Below are 6,650 nucleotides of genomic sequence, written 5' to 3'. Positions count from 1 at the left end.
AGGCTGTTGGTTGCAGTGGATATTTATTTAGGAGTATCACAATAGACGGGGTTGAATATGTATTTTATTTGTAAACAAAAAAAAAAAAAAACATTGAAAACCATTTATCATTCTCCTTCCACTTCATAATTATGGATTGGTTTATATGGATTGCTCACATAAAATCTCAGTGGAGTCCAACTGATGTTTTCAATGGCAACTTAGCAAAATGTTGAAAAGTTCAGGAGGCGTGAATACTTTGCAAGGCACTACAGGTAACTTTCAAGCCTCACTTAATATTTCTTCTGCTGCTCCGTGTGCTCTTGTCTGTAGTGCTTCATGGCTCTTTCAGATGGTAGCCGTGCGAGCCCACATGCTTGTCTGGATCGGCCAAGGCAGGAGGGGATCAATGAGGAGATCGATAGGGTCCCTGGGAGTCCTAATAGCCCTGTTACTGCTCCCTGACTCCCTGCCTGACTGCCTGATATAGCACCACACTGGGGGGGGGGAGATGACTGCGTGCGCATGTGTGTGTGTGGGCCATCCTAAATAAGGGCTATGAACCCTGCTGAGTCTGTACTTACACTTTGGCCATGATACAGTACAACACGGTGGGTAATTGTACTGCACTGATGGAGGTGATTGCCTTGTGAGTGCAGCAAAGCACCATATTGAGCTCAGTTTCATCTTTATTACGAGTAAACATGATGATAAAGGCCCTGTAAAAAGGAAGTTACAGAAGACGTACCTCACACAACTTTGATGAACAAAAGAAACATACTTGTGGAGAAGAGATTATTATAAGTGATCTGCTATTCTACTCTCATATATGAAAACAGGCTGAAAGAATGTGTGGTATACATTATTAAAGGAAGAGTCCAAACTTTTTGGACACTGGGACAAAATTGTCAAGTCAAAAGTATTTGTGAACCAAGAATATATTAAGCATTAAAATCAAGCAGATAAAGTAGTCTAATATATATTTTTTTGTTTGTAGGAAAAGGAAGCTATTAATCATAGGTCCAAAATTTAANAAGGATTTTGCACATTTATTAAAAAAACATGCATATGGTTTTTAAATTATTTGTTGCTCCATTGAACAAATTTATTTTTAATCATAAGAAAGACTTGGGTTACTTCCTTTCAGATGCTTGCCATATTTAGCCAAGTTTAATAATATAAATAAGAGCTGATTTGTGTGTGAAAGTTGGCTTTTCAATAAAAGTGTCTCTATAAACATGGTTCTACAAATTATAAAAGCCTGGTTATAAATATATAAAAGCGTGTGCTCCACTTATTATTTTCCATTGTTAGAAATGATGTCGGCAATAATTTTGCCGATTACAAATGGGCAGTTTAGGATGACGATCCACGCAGTGCAGAGCTTTGGACTGACATCTAGTGGCATAAACTACAGTTTGCGACTGCCAATTGCAGTTTGCAAATGGGCAGATAAGATACGCAGATAAGCAGATTTATTGTCATTTTATGATAATACAATGAAATTACGTTGACAACGGTCAGTCCAACAGCTGAGAAACAGCAAAGTACAGCAAAGCTGTTATTTTTAAAACAAAAGTTTTAAAAATATTAAACAACATAAAAGATTAAAAACGACATTAAAGGCACATAAGCAGGATGCACATAATTGAGGGTTACAGCAGGGCTGCCCTCTGTCTCTCACTCATCCACTTTCGAAGTGATTGTTTTAACAGAGTATCCACCATCCAAAGGCTATTTCTGAGCCGGGTTGTGTGTGCCCTGTGAGCCCTCGTTCTGCCGGATGGGAGGGCGGAGGAGTGGGAGCATCCTGGGTGTGTGGGGTCCTTTAGGATGCTATTTGCATGCTTGTGCAGGCGTGCTGAGTAGATGTTCTCAGTGCCAGGCTGTGGGGATCTGATGATCCACTGGGCCATTTTAGTCACTCACTGCAGGCTCTTCTTCGCCACCACAGCGCAGTCAGAGTACCACACTATGCAACAGGAAGTCAGTCTCTGTTGTGCATCGGTGGAATCTAGTCAGGAGCTTCTTTGCTAACAAAACAGGCAGCTTTGTTGTAAGCTTGAACTTTTTTTTTTTTTTTTTATCAGGTATAAAGTGTTAAGGCTCATTCAAGATGTGGACCCCAACATTAAAGCTGCTGACTCTTTCCACTTACTGGCTGTTTATGCTCAATCCTGGATGATCTGTCCTCACTTTCTTGAAGTCCCTGAAGATCATCTCTAGTAATCAGGATCAGGTTGTCCTTCCTGCGCCAAACTGCCAGCCACCTCCTCTCTGCAGGCCCCAACTTTGTGATAATTGATGAGGCCTGTGATGCTGCTGTTGCGATCGCCCTGCAGTCATGGGTAAACAGAGAGCAGAGGCCACGATTGAGCACTTGGAGGTTTCCTGTGCTGAGTGTGAGGTTGGAAGAGGTGGGGAAATCTACGTGGACGTACTGGTGCCTGTTTGTTAAAGTCTCTGATCCACCAGCTTGTTGAGGTTGAGGCGTTAAAGGCCAAACTGAAAGCCACGAATGCCATCCTCACACAAGTTTTTGGTAAATGTTGTATTATAAAGACTTTCATTGACCCTCTCACCCTTTAAGTTGTGGATGGATGTTGTCATTAAGAACAGTTGTCTATTCAAATAACCGTGCAGTTGATCATATTTTCATTCAGATTTTTGTTAATCGTTTAATCCATGAACATTTTTGGTCCTCATTGAGTTGCATGGTCCTAAAATGCTTCTTCAACATTCATTTAGTGAGATAATAAGGTGTAAAAGGTTAGGAAACACAACATATGTACTATATATATATATATCCAGCGTCATCCAGCTGGATGACACTTTTCCATGTGGAAAAGCAAATACAAGCACACACAAAGTTGCACCAGGTGTGTTTTCAAACCTCTCGAGACGCAGAGTTTTTGATCCTGTTTGTCTTATATTACACTGACACATGTGTAAGACAAATCTTCACCTAGAGATGTATTCCTGGTGCCTCGCCTTGATATTGAAGTCTACTGCATTGTCCGTGTCATCTAGTCTTTGACAGCTACCCCCCGCCCCTCTCTCTGTCTCTGCATTGATATGAGCTCCATGATACAACACCGATTCTCTCAGGGTGCCCACTCAAAAGATGAGTTGTGAAAAGTACACTATATCAGGACCGACGGCGCTTGCTGCTCACTGAGCACCCTGCTGATTTCCCGCATTATCAGACTTCACACAGGCTCCTCGGTAGTGGAAACAAATATGAGGGAAGGAGCAACAACAACACGAGTCCAGACCTTGTGATTTTGCACGGTTTACATCACAGTTGCACAGTTTCTAAAATTCTTCACAAATAGGAACAAGATTTTTAGCATTTCAGCCAGATTTCTTTGGAGTTGGATCATCGCTGTATTTCTCTCATAAACATCAAAACCAGATGAGAATCAAAAGAGCTGCAAAACGGGCATATGGGAGTCGCTGTGGGTCCCAGTGGAAAATATCTTACAAAACAAAGATTATACAGTGCCTTTAAAAACTACCCAGACCACTTAAACCTTTTTCACATTGTGCGTCTTTGCAGCAAACTGCAATGCGTTTGTTCCTCAATGCTTTTTCTGAGTGTGAAGTCGAAGAAACAAATATGTGATTAATGTGTTTTTGAATTAAAAAATCAACATGCATTGCATTCAGCCTCCTTCCCCATAAATTAAAGTCGCCAAATTAGTAAATACCTACTTAGTTCACCTGTGCGTCATTTAATCTCTGTATAAATCCAGCTGTTCTGTGAAGGTCCCAGGGGGTTTGTTAGACAACATCAGCGAACAAACAGCATCACGAAGACAGGGAAGCACTGCATGTTTCTGTATAACATCCTGACACGCATGCAGAATGGTGAGAAGAAACCAGGACGGGAAAAATAACAAACAAACAAAAGTTTATTTACAGAGATAAAAGTGAAAGGAGGCTTGGATCAGAGATTCAGTGTTGTTTCGAAGAAGTGAACTGATGTTAAGGGGTGAGTGGAGATCCTGGCTGTGACACCTCGATGGCTTTGAGCATACTACTATGTTGGACGTAGGCAGGCAGGTGGGCATTAAGGAATATGAAGTTGGAGCAGATGACCAAAGAGTGAGCGAGCATTCAGGGAAGATCTGAATGCTTGTTCAGATCTCCCCTGTTGGAGGGTGCGAGGGTTTTGATTTGGAAAAGACTTCATCTGGCAGCCCCTCAAATCCTCTGCAGGCAATGAGGTCGTTGCAGGCAGGCATGGAGTCTGCAGCAGGCAGGCCACGCTCTCCAGCAAAGATCATCGGTTAAGAGAAAGTCTCACAAACACACAAAGCACACACTCAAACCAGGATCTTGACAAACACAGTAGAACAGTCAAAACTGTAACAGGTCTAACAGCTAATAGTTTTTACTTTAAAAAAAAACAAACTTTCCTTTATGGAAAAGAAGAAAGAAGTGTTTGAAAGAGAGCTATAAAAAGTAATATCTGCGATAACTGAAACATGTGAAATGTGTGACCAGGTGGCCAAATAAAATGAAAACTAAAGTTTTGGTCCACCCTTGTGGCACACAACGCAAAACACAACATCTACATGGTGATGCCTGGTGGTGGCAGCATCATTCCTCAGAAAAAGCTCTTTATTGTACCAGAGAGATGATGGGTAGATGGGTAGATGGATGGAGGTAAATACAGTACAGTCACAGATGAAAACCTGGAGCCTGGAAAAGAACAACAACTGGAAACATACAGCCAGAGATACAAAAAACAAAACAAAAACAAACAAAAAAACGTGATGTGATGTTTGAGACACAACACTAAAATAAGTGAAGCAGAAATAGCAACAGAAATTATTTCTAAAGACTATTGACTCAGGGGCCCTGAATACAAATGTACACTTTTCAGACATTTCACAAACCATCATCATTTCACCGCTATACAACACATTTGTCTTGGCTTACAGACAAATGTAAACCAAGAAATCCTAAGAAAATACGTTGACATCTGTGGCTGTGGCATTAAAATGTGATAAAATAAAATAAAATAAAAAAAAACAGCAGATGATGGGTGCGAGTACTTTAACAAGCCACTCTGAGGTAGGAACTGGATCCAATTTCCTCTGAGGTACAGTGAAGATCATAGAGAGCTGTGGAACAACTTTGGATGGTTTTACACTTTAGCACCAGGGAGCAAAACTTCAGATTTCCAGTCATGTGGGGATCTGTTTAACCCACAGATTATACACAGCAGTGAGTCCCACACCCGCATCAGAAATTTGCCTCTGCAGCCCAATATAGCTTTCTGTAAATAAACCCATGCCAGTCATGCACCCCCATACATCACATGCTGTGGATGTAAGCCTGTAAAGTTCAAAGAAACACAGCGGAGTCATGTTGAAGGCAGATGTTGTGTTATATCCATAGCTGGGTGCGTTATGTTCCTCCTGGGTAAGATGATAAGACGATAAGGCCAGGGTCGGTCTGCATAGACCAGGGGGAGAGGTAATAATCACAACGTATAATTCAGGGTAATGAAGGCTCCGCCACTACATCGGCCATAAAGAATGATAGGAGAGGCAGACGGGAAGCCGTTCACGCGTTTGACCTCCGCTGGCTCTCCTCCACCCCCTATAAATTTTTTGGTGTGCTCTGTCTGCAGGCAAAAAAAAAAAAAAGAAAAAAAAAAGAGGGAAGTGATGGCGGAGGAAAGAAGAGGAGGAGGAAGATGGACAGATGTGAAGGAAGGGGGCAGAGAAGAGATGAGTGACAGAGGAAAACAGATAAAGAGCAGATGATTTAGCCTTGGCAAAGACACAAAGGTCAAATATCTCTCTCTTTCTGATCTTCTGAAAAATATACAGTACCCCCTCATGTCCTGTGAGGCCTCCGGAGCCAGAGCAGTTCACCGTAATGTGTCAGCGCAACAGATCAAAAGAAAAGTCTGTCAAATTTCCAGTGATTGCAGCAGGATTCTATCATATGTGATTGACATAAGAAAACAACCACATAAATAAACAATGGCGTCCATTACCATCGAGCAGGGAAACACTCACACTCCTACTCAGGGCATCCCACCTCTTAGCTTTTCCTTCCAGTTCATCGGTATGCAGGCGGCGTGGTGATATGCTGTGGGCACACTGGGCCGCACTGTTCTCCTCTACATGTCTGCTAAATGACAGTAATTATTTTCCTGGGCTGCAGGCAACTCATGCATGTTTTATTTCCACCTCCACCTCCCCCATCTGCCTTCACGGCGATGCATGGCGCACATTGTGGTGGAATGAAAAGAGTGGAAGGGGAAAAAGGCAGCAGATTATTTTATTTCTCTCCCTGCCGTCGTATGGGTCCCCACTGGGTTCTCCAGTCTCGGTTCTCTCGCTGAGGAAGCTCGGTTTTTTATGGTGCCAGGGGAGTTTTTGCAGGGACTGACAGATGCTGTTGGGCTGGTGTCACGATGGCCTGGGCACAGAAAAAGACACCTAATGGTGGTTTGCCTACACCGGCTTATGTTGTAAGCATCGTGCTTCGAAATGGCTATCGTGTTACAGTTTAGAGCCTGCTTGTGGCCTGAGTAATGACACTGTTTTTTTTTTCAGGGCACAAAATGTGTTTGCATCAACAACAAAGCCTTTTAGATTACAACCTGTGTTCCCTGTAGCCTGAGTACACAATTTTAAAAAATAAGC

Source organism: Poecilia latipinna, unplaced genomic scaffold (assembly GCF_001443285.1).
Source record: "Poecilia latipinna isolate Pla-1442-1.1 unplaced genomic scaffold, P_latipinna-1.0 Scaffold785, whole genome shotgun sequence".
Lineage (NCBI taxonomy): Eukaryota > Metazoa > Chordata > Actinopteri > Cyprinodontiformes > Poeciliidae > Poecilia > Poecilia latipinna.
This window is presented reverse-complemented; position numbering follows the sequence as displayed.